Genomic DNA, 16,914 nt, shown 5'->3' with positions numbered 1-16,914 from the left:
GAAAATACACAGTGGACTTTTACTGCAGCGACTGCAGCGGCATCTTGTGGGGAACTTATAAACTGCAGCGGCATCTTGTGGGGAACTTATAAACTGCAGCGGCATCTTGTGGGGAACTTATAAACTGCAGCGGCATCTTGTGGGGAACATATAAACTGCAGCGGCATCCTGGGCTTCCCCAGACATGTTTATCCCAGACACCGGCGGCTGAATCTTCTGACATCTAGAGGTCCAGCCTGGGGCAGTTTCATGAATCCCCCCATTCCTCTCCAGGTGTCTGATGACATCACTTCTCTCCCGGCGTCTGATGACATCACTCCTCTCCCGGCGTCTGATGACATCACTCCTCTCCCGGCGTCTGATGACATCACTCCTCTCCCGGCGTCTGATGACATCACTCCACTCCCGGCGTCTGATGACATCACTCCTCTCCCGGCGTCTGATGACATCACTCCTCTCCCGGCGTCTGATGACATCACTCCTCTCCCGGCGTCTGATGACATCACTCCTCTCCCGGCGTCTGATGACATCACTCCTCTCCCGGCGTCTGATGACATCACTCCTCTCCCGGCGTGTGATGACATCACTCCTCGCCCGGTGTCTGATGACATCACTCCTCTCCATAATACATGATCTCTACATCCATGGGGCTCTTTTATTACACAATTGTAAAGCTGTGTGTGTGTTATACGGGCGGCTGAGCTGTGATTGGCCGGACTCCTCTCAGGTGTCTGTCATCGCTACAGTTGTGGACAAAATTGTTGGCACCTTGTGTTAACCCCTTCCCGCCGCAGCCCTTTTTCAGATTTTCATTTTCGTTTTTTGCTCCCCACATTCCATCGATATAGTCCTATGAGGGCTTGATGTTTGTGGGGCGAGTTGTAGGTTTTCGTAGCGCCATTTATTTTGCCATATAATGTAGTAGGAAACGGGAAAAAAATTATTTGTGGGGTAGAAAATGAAAAAAGCAGCGATTCCTCCATGGTTTTTTGCGCTTCGTTTTTTACGGAATTCACTGTGCAATTAAAACAACATGTTATCTTCATTCTGCGGGTCAATACGATTACGGCGTTCACCGTGTGGGTTACATAATGATATATTGTAATAGTTCAGACTTTTACGGACGCGGCGATACCAATTATGTTTATAAAAAAAAATTCTAGGGGGAAAACGGGAAAAGGTTTTTTTTTTTAACTTTTCATTGTTTTTTTATTTATTTTTCATTAAAAAAAAACCTTTAACTAGTTTTTACTTTTTTTATTAGTTCCCCTCCCCCCCTAGGGAACTTCAACCAGCGATCGTTAGATACTAATGCATTGCAGTATATTGTGATTCTGACAGGCCGGAGGCGGGGCTTAATAGGAGCACAAAGATGGCGGACCTGGGGGCCTTCATTAGGCCCCCAGACAGCCATAACAACCATAGACCCCCCCACGATTGCGTTGTGGGGGGCGCGATAAGCTGTTCGAGGGGGTCGCCCCCCTCTTTCGAATGATTTAAATGCTGCAGTCGCTATTGATCGCGGAATTTAACGAGTTAAACGAGCGGGACCGCTCGTTACTCTGAAGTGTCGGCTGTAACAAACAGCCGACACCGGCATCGTATGGAGCGGGTGAACTCCGTGACTCCGCTCCATACCTCCCCTACCCGACTATGGCGTATGGATATGTCAAATGTCGAGAAGGGGTTAAAGAAAAAACACAATAGTCACTAAAATAACTTGAAACTGGTAGAAGTGACGGAACGTCCCGTCCGAAGAATCATTTTATGAAAAGCATAAAAAACTCAACGGATTGGCCGGGAATCGAACCCGGGTCACCAGCTTGGAAGGTGGCTCCGCTCACCACTACACCACCAACTCTCACTATAAAACCAGCTCCGCTCACCACTACACCACCAACGCTCACTATACAACCAGCTCCACTCACCACTACACCACCAACGCTCACTATACAACCAGCTCCGCTCACCACTACACCACCAACGCTCACTATACAAACAGCTCCGCTTATCACTACACCACCAACTCTCACTATAAAACCAGCTCCGCTCACCACTACACCACCAACGCTCACTATACAACCAGCTCCGCTCACCACTACACCACCAACGCTCACTATACAACCAGCTCCGCTCACCACTACACCACCAACTCTCACTATAAAACCAGCTCCGCTCACCACTACACCACCAACGCTCACTATACAACCAGCTCCACTCACCACTACACCACCAACGCTCACTATACAACCAGCTCCGCTCACCACTACACCACCAACGCTCACTATACAACCAGCTCCGCTCACCACTACACCACCAACTCTCACTATAAAACCAGCTCCGCTCACCACTACACCACCAACGCTCACTATACAACCAGCTCCGCTCACCACTACACCACCAACGCTCACTATACAACCAGCTCCGCTCACCACTACACCACCAACTCTCACTATAAAACCAGCTCCGCTCACCACTACACCACCAACGCTCACTATACAACCAGCTACACTCACCACTATACCACCAACGCTCACTATACAACCAGCTCCGCTCACCACTACACCACCAACGCTCACTATACAACCAGCTCCACTCACCACTACACCACCAACGCTCACTATACAACCAGCTCCGCTCACCACTACACCACCAACGCTCACTATACAACCAGCTCCACTCACCACTACACCACCAACGCTCACTATACAACCAGCTCCACTCACCACTATACCACCAACGCTCACTATACAACCAGCTACACTCACCACTACACCACCAACGCTCACTATACAACCAGCTACACTCACCACTACGCCACCAACGCTCACTATACAACCAGCTACGCTTATCACTACACCACCAACGCTCACTATACAACCAGCTACGCTCACCACTACACCACCAACGCTCACTATACAACCAGCTACGCTCACCACTACACCACCAACGCTCACTATACAACCAGCTCCGCTCACCACTACACCACCAACGCTCACTATACAACCAGCTCCACTCACCACTACACCACCAACGCTCACTATACAACCAGCTCCGCTCACCACTACACCACCAACGCTCACTATACAACCAGCTCCGCTCACCACTACACCACCAACTCTCACTATAAAACCAGCTCCGCTCACCACTACACCACCAACGCTCACTATACAACCAGCTCCGCTCACCACTACACCACCAACGCTCACTATACAACCAGCTCCGCTCACCACTACACCACCAACTCTCACTATAAAACCAGCTCCGCTCACCACTACACCACCAACGCTCACTATACAACCAGCTACACTCACCACTATACCACCAACGCTCACTATACAACCAGCTCCGCTCACCACTACACCACCAACGCTCACTATACAACCAGCTCCACTCACCACTACACCACCAACGCTCACTATACAACCAGCTCCGCTCACCACTACACCACCAACGCTCACTATACAACCAGCTCCACTCACCACTACACCACCAACGCTCACTATACAACCAGCTCCACTCACCACTATACCACCAACGCTCACTATACAACCAGCTACACTCACCACTACACCACCAACGCTCACTATACAACCAGCTACACTCACCACTACACCACCAACGCTCACTATACAACCAGCTACGCTTATCACTACACCACCAACGCTCACTATACAACCAGCTACGCTCACCACTACACCACCAACGCTCACTATACAACCAGCTACGCTCACCACTACACCACCAACGCTCACTATACAACCAGCTACCCTCACCACTACACCACCAACGCTCACTATACAACCAGCTACACTCACCACTACACCACCAACGCTCACTATACAACCAGCTACGCTCACCACTACACCACCAACGCTCACTATACAACCAGCTACGCTCACCACTATACCACCAACGCTCACTATACAACCAGCTACACTCACCACTATACCACCAACGCTCACTATACAACCAGCGCCGCTCACCACTATACCACCAACGCTCACTATACAACCAGCTACACTCACCACTATACCACCAACGCTCACTATACAACCAGCTACACTCACCACTATACCACCAACGCTCACTATACAACCAGCGCCGCTCACCACTATACCACCAACGCTCACTATACAACCAGCTACGCTCACCACTACACCACCAATGCTCACTATACAACCAGCTACGCTCACCACTACACCACCAATGCTCACTATACAACCAGCTACACTCACCACTATACCACCAATGCTCACTATACAACCAGCTACACTCACCACTATACCACCAACGCTCACTATACAACCAGCTACACTCACCACTACACCACCAACGCTCACTATACAACCAGCGCCGCTCACCACTATACCACCAACGCTCACTATACAACCAGCTACGCTCATCACTACACGCCCAACGCTCACTATACAACCAACTACACTCACCACTATACCACCAACGCTCACTATACAACCAGCTACGCTCACCACTACACCACCAACGCTCACTATACAACCAGCTACGCTCACCACTATACCACCAACGCTCACTATACAACCAGCTACACTCACCACTATACCACCAACGCTCACTATACAACCAGCGCCGCTCACCACTATACCACCAACGCTCACTATACAACCAGCTACACTCACCACTATACCACCAACGCTCACTATACAACCAGCTACACTCACCACTATACCACCAACGCTCACTATACAACCAGCGCCGCTCACCACTATACCACCAACGCTCACTATACAACCAGCTACGCTCACCACTACACCACCAATGCTCACTATACAACCAGCTACGCTCACCACTACACCACCAATGCTCACTATACAACCAGCTACACTCACCACTATACCACCAATGCTCACTATACAACCAGCTACACTCACCACTATACCACCAACGCTCACTATACAACCAGCTACACTCACCACTACACCACCAACGCTCACTATACAACCAGCGCCGCTCACCACTATACCACCAACGCTCACTATACAACCAGCTACGCTCATCACTACACGCCCAACGCTCACTATACAACCAACTACACTCACCACTATACCACCAACGCTCACTATACAACCAGCTCCGCTCACCACTATACCACCAACGCTCACTATACAACCAGCTACGCTCACCACTATACCACCAACGCTCACTATACAACCAGCTACGCTCACCACTACACCACCAACGCTCACTATACAACCAGCTACGCTCACCACTACACCACCAATGCTCACTATACAACCAGCTACACTCACCACTACACCACCAACGCTCACTATACAACCAGCTACACTCACCACTATACCACCAATGCTCACTATACAACCAGCTCCGCTCACCACTATACCACCAACGCTCACTATACAACCAGCTACGCTCACCACTATACCACCAACGTTCACTATACAACCAGCTACGCTCACCACTATACCACCAACGCTCACTATACAACCAGCTACGCTCACCACTATACCACCAACGCTCACTATACAACCAGCGCCGCTCACCACTATACCACCAACGCTCACTATACAACCAGCTACACTCACCACTATACCACCAACGCTCACTATACAACCAGCTACACTCACCACTATACCACCAACGCTCACTATACAACCAGCGCCGCTCACCACTATACCACCAACGCTCACTATACAACCAGCTACGCTCACCACTACACCACCAATGCTCACTATACAACCAGCTACGCTCACCACTACACCACCAATGCTCACTATACAACCAGCTACACTCACCACTATACCACCAATGCTCACTATACAACCAGCTACACTCACCACTATACCACCAACGCTCACTATACAACCAGCTACACTCACCACTACACCACCAACGCTCACTATACAACCAGCGCCGCTCACCACTATACCACCAACGCTCACTATACAACCAGCTACGCTCATCACTACACGCCCAACGCTCACTATACAACCAACTACACTCACCACTATACCACCAACGCTCACTATACAACCAGCTCCGCTCACCACTATACCACCAACGCTCACTATACAACCAGCTACGCTCACCACTATACCACCAACGCTCACTATACAACCAGCTACGCTCACCACTACACCACCAACGCTCACTATACAACCAGCTACGCTCACCACTACACCACCAATGCTCACTATACAACCAGCTACACTCACCACTACACCACCAACGCTCACTATACAACCAGCTACACTCACCACTATACCACCAATGCTCACTATACAACCAGCTCCGCTCACCACTATACCACCAACGCTCACTATACAACCAGCTACGCTCACCACTATACCACCAACGTTCACTATACAACCAGCTACGCTCACCACTATACCACCAACGCTCACTATACAACCAGCTACGCTCACCACTATACCACCAACGCTCACTATACAACCAGCTACGCTCACCACTATACCACCAACGCTCACTATACAACCAGCTACACTCACCACTACACCACCAACGCTCACTATACAACCAGCTACGCTCTCCACTACACCACCAACGCTCACTATACAACCAGCTACGCTCACCACTATACCACCAACGCTCACTATACAACCAGCTACACTCACCACTATACCACCAACGCTCACTATACAACCAGCGCCGCTCACCACTATACCACCAACGCTCACTATACAACCAGCTACACTCACCACTATACCACCAACGCTCACTATACAACCAGCTACACTCACCACTATACCACCAACGCTCACTATACAACCAGCGCCGCTCACCACTATACCACCAACGCTCACTATACAACCAGCTACGCTCACCACTACACCACCAATGCTCACTATACAACCAGCTACGCTCACCACTACACCACCAATGCTCACTATACAACCAGCTACACTCACCACTATACCACCAATGCTCACTATACAACCAGCTACACTCACCACTATACCACCAACGCTCACTATACAACCAGCTACACTCACCACTACACCACCAACGCTCACTATACAACCAGCGCCGCTCACCACTATACCACCAACGCTCACTATACAACCAGCTACGCTCATCACTACACGCCCAACGCTCACTATACAACCAACTACACTCACCACTATACCACCAACGCTCACTATACAACCAGCTACGCTCACCACTATACCACCAACGCTCACTATACAACCAGCTACGCTCACCACTACACCACCAACGCTCACTATACAACCAGCTACGCTCACCACTACACCACCAATGCTCACTATACAACCAGCTACACTCACCACTACACCACCAACGCTCACTATACAACCAGCTACACTCACCACTATACCACCAATGCTCACTATACAACCAGCTCCGCTCACCACTATACCACCAACGCTCACTATACAACCAGCTACGCTCACCACTATACCACCAACGTTCACTATACAACCAGCTACGCTCACCACTATACACCAACGCTCACTATACAACCAGCTACGCTCACCACTATACCACCAACGCTCACTATACAACCAGCTACGCTCACCACTATACCACCAACGCTCACTATACAACCAGCTACGCTCACCACTATACCACCAACGCTCACTATACAACCAGCTACGCTCACCACTACACCACCAACGCTCACTATACAACCAGCTACGCTCACCACTACACCACCAACGCTCACTATACAACCAGCTACGCTCACCACTACACCACCAATGCTCACTATACAACCAGCTACGCTCACCACTATACCACCAACGCTCACTATACAACCAGCTACGCTCACCACTATACCACCAACGCTCACTATACAACCAGCTACGCTCACCACTACACCACCAACACTCACTATACAACCAGCTACACTCACCACTATACCACCAATGCTCACTATACAACCAGCTACACTCACCACTATACCACCAATGCTCACTATACAACCAGCTACACTCACCACTACACCACCAACGCTCACTATACAAACAGCTACACTCAGCACTACACCACCAACGCTCACTATACAACCAGCTATGCTCACCACTATACCACCAACACTCACTATACAACCAGCTCCACTCACCACTATACCACCAACGCTCACTATACAACCAGCTACGCTCACCACTACACCACCAACGCTCACTATACAACCAGCTACGCTCACCACTATACCACCAACGCTCACTATACAACCAGCTACGCTCACCACTATACCACCAACACTCACTATACAACCAGCTACACTCACCACTATACCACCAACACTCACTATACAACCAGCTCCACTCACCACTACACCACCAACGCTCACTATACAACCAGCTACGCTCACCACTACACCACCAACGCTCACTATACAGCCAGCTACGCTCACCACTACACCACCAACGCTCACTATACAACCAGCTACACTCACCACTACACCACCAACGCTCACTATACAACCAGCTACGCTCACCACTACACCACCAATGCTCACTATACAACCAGCTACACTCACCACTATACCACCAACGCTCACTATACAACCTGCTACGCTCACCACTATACCACCAATACTCACTATACAACCAGCTACACTCACCACTATACCACCAATGCTCACTATACAACCAGCTACACTCACCACTATACCACCAATGCTCACTATACAACCAGCTACGCTCACCACTACACCACCAACGCTCACTATACAACCAGCTACACTCACCACTATACCACCAATGCTCACTATACAACCAGCTCCGCTCACCACTATACCACCAACGCTCACTATACAACCAGCTACGCTCACCACTACACCACCAACGCTCACTATACAACCAGCTACGCTCACCACTACACCACCAACGCTCACTATACAACCAGCTACGCTCACCACTATACCACCAACGCTCACTATACAACCAGCTACGCTCACCACTACACCACCAACGCTCACTATACAACCAGCTCCGCTCACCACTACACCACCAACGCTCACTATACAACCAGCTACGCTCACCACTATACCACCAACGCTCACTATACAACCAGCTACGCTCACCACTATACCACCAACGCTCACTATACAACCAGCTACGCTCACCACTATACCACCAACGCTCACTATACAACCAGCTACACTCACCACTATACCACCAATGCTCACTATACAACCAGCTACACTCACCACTATACCACCAATGCTCACTATACAACCAGCTACACTCACCACTACACCACCAACGCTCACTATACAAACAGCTACACTCAGCACTACACCACCAACGCTCACTATACAACCAGCTATGCTCACCACTATACCACCAACACTCACTATACAACCAGCTCCACTCACCACTATACCACCAACGCTCACTATACAACCAGCTACGCTCACCACTACACCACCAACGCTCACTATACAACCAGCTACGCTCACCACTATACCACCAACGCTCACTATACAACCAGCTACGCTCACCACTATACCACCAACACTCACTATACAACCAGCTACACTCACCACTATACCACCAACACTCACTATACAACCAGCTCCACTCACCACTACACCACCAACGCTCACTATACAACCAGCTACGCTCACCACTACACCACCAACGCTCACTATACAACCAGCTACGCTCACCACTACACCACCAACGCTCACTATACAGCCAGCTACGCTCACCACTACACCACCAACGCTCACTATACAACCAGCTACACTCACCACTACACCACCAACGCTCACTATACAACCAGCTACGCTCACCACTACACCACCAATGCTCACTATACAACCAGCTACACTCACCACTATACCACCAACGCTCACTATACAACCTGCTACGCTCACCACTATACCACCAATACTCACTATACAACCAGCTACACTCACCACTATACCACCAATGCTCACTATACAACCAGCTACACTCACCACTATACCACCAATGCTCACTATACAACCAGCTACGCTCACCACTACACCACCAACGCTCACTATACAACCAGCTACACTCACCACTATACCACCAATGCTCACTATACAACCAGCTCCGCTCACCACTATACCACCAACGCTCACTATACAACCAGCTACGCTCACCACTACACCACCAACGCTCACTATACAACCAGCTACGCTCACCACTACACCACCAACGCTCACTATACAACCAGCTACGCTCACCACTATACCACCAACGCTCACTATACAACCAGCTACGCTCACCACTACACCACCAACGCTCACTATACAACCAGCTCCGCTCACCACTACACCACCAACGCTCACTATACAACCAGCTACGCTCACCACTATACCACCAACGCTCACTATACAACCAGCTACGCTCACCACTATACCACCAACGCTCACTATACAACCAGCTACGCTCACCACTATACCACCAACGCTCACTATACAACCAGCTACACTCACCACTACACCACCAACGCTCACTATACAACCAGCTACGCTCACCACTACACCACCAACGCTCACTATACAACCATCTACGCTCACCACTACACCACCAACGCTCACTATACAACCAGCTACGCTTATCACTACACCACCAACGCTCACTATACAACCAGCTACGCTCACCACTATACCACCAACACTCACTATACAACCAGCTCCACTCACCACTATACCACCAACGCTCACTATACAACCAGCTACGCTCACCACTACACCACCAACGCTCACTATACAACCAGCTACGCTCACCACTATACCACCAACGCTCACTATACAACCAGCTACGCTCACCACTATACCACCAACGCTCACTATACAACCAGCTACGCTCACCACTATACCACCAACACTCACTATACAACCAGCTCCGCTCACCACTACACCACCAACGCTCACTATACAACCAGCTACGCTCACCACTACACCACCAACGCTCACTATACAGCCAGCTACGCTCACCACTATACCACCAATGCTCACTATACAACCAGCTACGCTCACCACTATACCACCAATGCTCACTATACAACCAGCTACACTCACCACTATACCACCAATGCTCACTATACAACCAGCTACGCTCACCACTACACCACCAACGCTCACTATACAACCAGCTACGCTCACCACTACACCACCAACGCTCACTATACAACCAGCTACACTCACCACTATACCAATGCTCACTATACAACCAGCTCCGCTCACCACTACACCACCAACGCTCACTATACAACCAGCTACGCTCACCACTACACCACCAACGCTCACTATACAACCAGCTACGCTCACCACTACACCACCAACGCTCACTATACAACCAGCTACGCTCACCACAATACCACCAATGCTCAATATACAACCAGCTACGCTCACCACTATACCACCAACGCTCACTATACAACCAGCTACGCTCACCACTACACCACCAATGCTCACTATACAACCAGCTACGCTCACCACTACACCACCAACGCTCACTATACAACCAGCTCCGCTCAACACTACACCACCAACGCTGCTCACTATACAACCAGCTACGCTCACCACTATACCACCAACGCTCACTATACAACCAGCTACGCTCACCACTATACCACCAACGCTCACTATACAACCAGCTATGCTCACCACTATACCACCAACGCTCACTATACAACCAGCTACGCTCACCACTATACCACCAACGCTCACTATACAACCAGCTACGCTCACCACTATACCACCAACACTCACTATACAACCAGCTCCACTCACCACTACACCACCAACGCTCACTATACAACCAGCTACACTCACCACTATACCACCAACGCTCACTATACAACCAGCTACACTCACCACTATACCACCAACACTCACTATACAACCAGCTACACTCACCACTATACCACCAATGCTCACTATACAACCAGCTACACTCACCACTATACCACCAATGCTCACTATACAACCAGCTACACTCACCACTATACCACCAACGCTCACTATACAACCAGCTACACTCACCACTATACCACCAACACTCACTATACAACCAGCTACGCTCACCGCTACACCACCAACGCTCACTATACAACCAGCTACACTCACCACTATACCACCAATGCTCACTATACAACCAGCTACACTCACCACTACACTACCAACGCTCACTATACAACCAGCTACACTCACCACTACACTACCAACGCTCACTATACAACCAGCTACACTCACCACTACACGCCCAACGCTCACTATACAACCAGCTACACTGACCACTACACCACCAATGCTCAATATACAACCAGCTACACTCACCACTACACCACCAACGCTCACTATACAACCAGCTCCGCTCACCACTATACCACCAACGCTCACTATACAACCAGCTCCGCTCACCACTATACCACCAATGCTCACTATACAACCAGCTACGCTCACCACTACACCACCAACGCTCACTATACAACCAGCTACACTCACCACTATACCACCAATGCTCACTATACAACCAGCTACACTCACCACTATACCACCAACGCTCACTATACAACCAGCTACGCTCACCACTATACCACCAACGCTCACTATACAACCAGCTACGCTCACCACTACACCACCAACGCTCACTATACAACCAGCTACGCTCACCACTATACCACCAACGCTCACTATACAACCAGCTACGCTCACCACTATACCACCAATGCTCACTATACAACCAGCTACGCTCACCACTATACCACCAATGCTCACTATACAACCAGCTACGCTCACCACTATACCACCAACGCTCACTATACAACCAGCTACGCTCACCACTACACCACCAACGCTCACTATACAACCAGCTACGCTCACCACTACAGCACCAACGCTCACTATACAACCAGCTCCGCTCACCACTACACCACCAACGCTGCTCACTATACAACCAGCTACGCTCACCACTATACCACCAACGCTCACTATACAACCAGCTACGCTCACCACTATACCACCAACGCTCACTATACAACCAGCTATGCTCACCACTATACCACCAACGCTCACTATACAACCAGCTACGCTCACCACTATACCACCAACGCTCACTATACAACCAGCTACGCTCACCACTATACCACCAACAATCACTATACAACCAGCTCCACTCACCACTACACCACCAACGCTCACTATACAACCAGCTACACTCACCACTATACCACCAACACTCACTATACAACCAGCTACACTCACCACTATACCACCAACACTCACTATACAACCAGCTACACTCACCACTATACCACCAATGCTCACTATACAACCAGCTACACTCACCACTATACCACCAACGCTCACTATACAACCAGCTCCGCTCACCACTACACCACCAACACTCACTATACAACCAGCTACACTCACCACTATACCACCAATGCTCACTATACAACCAGCTACACTCACCACTATACCACCAATGCTCACTATACAACCAGCTACACTCACCACTATACCACCAACGCTCACTATACAACCAGCTACACTCACCACTATACCACCAACGCTCACTATACAACCAGCTACGCTCACCGCTACACCACCAACGCTCACTATACAACCAGCTACACTCACCACTACACCACCAACGCTCACTATACAACCAGCTACGCTCACCACTATACCACCAACGCTCACTATACAACCAGCTACGCTCACCACTATACCACCAACGCTCACTATACAACCAGCTACGCTCACCACTATACCACCAACGCTCACCATACAACCAGCTACACTCACCACTACACCACCAACGCTCACTATACAACCAGCTACGCTCACCACTACACCACCAACGCTCACTATACAACCAGCTACGCTCACCACTACAACACCAACGCTCACTATACAACCAGCTACGCTCACCACTATACCACCAACGCTCACTATACAACCAGCTACGCTCACCACTATACCACCAACAATCACTATACAACCAGCTCCACTCACCACTACACCACCAACGCTCACTATACAACCAGCTACACTCACCACTATACCACCAACACTCACTATACAACCAGCTACACTCACCACTATACCACCAACGCTCACTATACAACCAGCTACACTCACCACTATACCACCAACGCTCACTATACAACCAGCTACGCTCACCACTACACCACCAACGCTCACTATACAACCAGCTACGCTCACCACTACACCACCAACGCTCACTATACAGCCAGCTACGCTCACCACTACACCACCAACGCTCACTATAGAACCAGCTACACTCACCACTACACCACCAACGCTCACTATACAGCCAGCTACACTCACCACTATACCACCAACGCTCACTATACAACCAGCTACGCTCACCACTACACCACCAATGCTCACTATACAACCAGCTACACTCACCACTACACCACCAACGCTCACTATACAGCCAGCTACACTCACCACTACACCACCAACGCTCACTATACAACCAGCTACGCTCACCACTACACCACCAATGCTCACTATACAACCAGCTACACTCACCACTATACCACCAACGCTCACTATACAACCAGCTACGCTCACCACTATACCACCAATGCTCACTATACAACCAGCTACACTCACCACTATACCACCAATGCTCACTATACAACCAGCTACGCTCACCACTATACCACCAATGCTCACTATACAACCAGCTACGCTCACCACTACACCACCAACGCTCACTATACAACCAGCTACACTCACCACTATACCACCAATGCTCACTATACAACCAGCTCCGCTCACCACTATACCACCAACGCTCACTATACAACCAGCTACGCTCACCACTACACCACCAACGCTCACTATACAACCAGCTACGCTCACCACTACACCACCAACGCTCACTATACAACCAGCTACGCTCACCACTATACCACCAACTCTCACTATACAACCAGCTACACTCACCACTATACCACCAACGCTCACTATACAACCAGCTACGCTCACCACTATACCACCAATGCTCACTATACAACCAGCTACGCTCACCACTATACCACCAACGCTCACTATAAAACCAACTACGCTCACCACTACACCACCAACGCTCACTATACAACCAGCTACGCTCACCACTACACCACCAATGCTCACTATACAACCAGCTCCGCTCACCACTACACCACCAATGCTCACTATACAACCAGCTACGCTCACCACTACACCACCAACGCTCACTATACAACCAGCTACGCTCACCACTACACCACCAACGCTCACTATACAACCAGCTACACTCACCACTATACCACCAATGCTCACTATACAACCAGCTCCGCTCACCACTACACCACCAACGCTCACTATACAACCAGCTACGCTCACCACTACACCACCAACGCTCACTATACAACCAGCTACGCTCACCACTACACCACCAACGCTCACTATACAACCAGCTACGCTCACCACTATACCACCAACGCTCACTATACAACCAGCTACGCTCACCACTATACCACCAACGCTCACTATACAACCAGCTACGCTCACCACTACACCACCAACGCTCACTATACAACCAGCTACGCTCACCACAACAGCACCAACGCTCACTATACAACCAGCTCCGCTCACCACTACACGACCAACGCTGCTCACTATACAACCAGCTACGCTCACCACTATACCACCAACGCTCACTATACAACCAGCTACGCTCACCACTATACCACCAACGCTCACTATACAACCAGCTACGCTCACCACTATACCACCAACGCTCACTATACAACCAGCTACGCTCACCACTATACAACCAGCTACGCTCACCACTATACCACCAATGCTCACTATACAACCAGCTACACTCACCACTATACCACCAACACTCACTATACAACCAGCTACACTCACCACTATACCACCAACACTCACTATACAACCAGCTACACTCACCACTATACCACCAATGCTCACTATACAACCAGCTACACTCACCACTATACCACCAACGCTCACTATACAACCAGCTCCGCTCACCACTACACCACCAACACTCACTATACAACCAGCTACACTCACCACTATACCACCAATGCTTACTATACAACCAGCTACATTCACCACTATACCACCAATGCTCACTATACAACCAGCTACACTCACCACTATACCACCAACGCTCACTATACAACCAGCTACACTCACCACTATACCACCAACGCTCACTATACAACTAGCTACGCTCACCGCTACACCACCAACGCTCACTATACAACCAGCTACACTCACCACTATACCACCAATGCTCACTATACAACCAGCTACACTCACCACTACACCACCAACGCTCACTATACAACCAGCTACACTCACCACTACACCACCAACGCTCACTATACAACCAGCTACACTCACCACTACACCACCAATGCTCACTATACAACCAGCTCCGCTCACCACTATACCACCAACGCTCACTATACAACCAGCTCCGCTCACCACTATACCACCAATGCTCACTATACAACCAGCTACGCTCACCACTATACCACCAATGCTCACTATACAACCAGCTACGCTCACCACTATACCAATGCTCACTATACAACCAGCGCCGCTCACCACTACACCACCAACGCTCACTATACAACCAGCTACACTCACCACTATACCACCAATGCTCACTATACAACCAGCTACGCTCACCACTACACCACCAATGCTCACTATACAACCAGCTACGCTCACCACTACACCACCAACGCTCACTATACAACCAGCTCCGCTCACCACTATACCACCAACGCTCACTATACAACCAGCTCCGCTCACCACTATACCACCAATGCTCACTATACAACCAGCTACGCTCACCACTATACCACCAATGCTCACTATACAACCAGCTACGCTCACCACTATAC

This window comes from Rhinoderma darwinii, chromosome 4 (genome assembly GCF_050947455.1).
Source record: "Rhinoderma darwinii isolate aRhiDar2 chromosome 4, aRhiDar2.hap1, whole genome shotgun sequence".
Lineage (NCBI taxonomy): Eukaryota > Metazoa > Chordata > Amphibia > Anura > Rhinodermatidae > Rhinoderma > Rhinoderma darwinii.
Note: the sequence above shows the minus strand (reverse complement) of the source record.